The sequence below is a fragment of the Glycine soja genome, unplaced genomic scaffold (assembly GCF_004193775.1).
Source record: "Glycine soja cultivar W05 unplaced genomic scaffold, ASM419377v2 tig00106074_1_pilon, whole genome shotgun sequence".
In the NCBI taxonomy this organism is placed as follows: Eukaryota; Viridiplantae; Streptophyta; class Magnoliopsida; order Fabales; family Fabaceae; genus Glycine; species Glycine soja.
The window spans coordinates 1-1,242 of NW_021144614.1; the positions used below are offsets into that span (position 1 = coordinate 1).

At 46.3% G+C, this 1,242-nt stretch overlaps 1 non-coding gene across 1 annotated transcript; it reads right to left on the reverse strand.

The window, feature by feature from the left end:
• Positions 1 to 180: 180 nt before the first annotated feature.
• Positions 181 to 287, reverse strand: LOC114404731. Its single transcript, XR_003665124.1, has one exon. It is a non-coding gene; the product is annotated as a small nucleolar RNA R71 (small nucleolar RNA).
• Between the last annotated feature and the right edge of the window lie 955 nt (positions 288 to 1,242).

Here is a 1,242-nt window from a genome sequence, read left to right on the forward strand (position 1 = left end):
CTGCTCCACCATGAAACCCCCAGATGTCCAGAGGATCATATATTTCTGAAGGCTTTTCCTCATTCTTTAGAGGGAGTGGCAAAGGACTGGTTGTATTACCTTGCTCCACGGTCCATCCACGAGCTGGGATGACCTTAAGAGAGTATTCTTAGAAAACATTTTCCCTGCTTCTAGACCACAGCCATCAGGAAGGATATCTCAGGTATTAGACAACTCAGTGGAGAGAGCCTGTATGAGTACTAGGAGAGATTTAAAAAACTATGTGCCAGTTGCCCTCACCATCAGATTTCAGAGCAGCTGCTTCTCCAATATTTTTATGAAGGACTCCGTAATATGGAGAGAAGTATGATAGATGCTGCCAGTGGTGGAGCCCTTGGAGACATGACTCCTGCTGAAGCCAGAAATTTAATTGAGAAGATGGCTTCCAACTCCCAGCAGTTTAGCACCAGAAATGATGCTATAGTCATTAGAGGAGTGCATGAGGTAGCTACAAACTCAGCTGCATCATCTGAAACTAAGAAGCTTGAAGGCAAACTGGATGCATTGGTTAACTTGGTAACCCAGCTGGCCTTGAACCAGAAATCTGTACCTGTCGCAAGGGTCTGTGGTTTGTGCTCCTCTACTGACCACCATACAGACCTTTGTCCTTCCATGCAGCAACCTAGAGCAATTGAGCAGCCGAAGCTTATGCTGCAAATATTTACAATAGACCTCCTCAACCTCAGCAGCAAAATCAACCTCAGCAGAACAATTATGACCTCTCCAGCGACAGATACAACCCTGGATGGAGGAATCACCCTAATCTCAGATGGTCTAGCCCTCAGCAACAACAGCAGCAGCCTACTCCTTCCTTCCAAAATGCTGCTGGCCCAAGCAGACCATACATTCCTCCACCAATCCAACAACAGCAACAGCCCCAGAAATAGCAAACAGTTGAGGCCCCTCCACAACCTTCCCTCGAAGAACTTGTGAGGCAAATGACTATGCAGAACATGCAGTTTCAACAAGAGACCAGAGCTTCCATTCAGAGCTTGACCAATCAGATGGGACAATTAGCTACACAATTGAATCAACAACAGTCCCAGAATTCTGACAAGCTACCTTCTCAAGCTGTCCAAAATCCCAAAAATGTCAGTGCCATTTCATTGAGGTCGGGAAAGCAGTGCCAAGGACCTCAACCTGCAGCCCCTTCCTTATCTACAAACTGCCAAACTTCACTCTACTCCAGAAAAAGGTGATGAC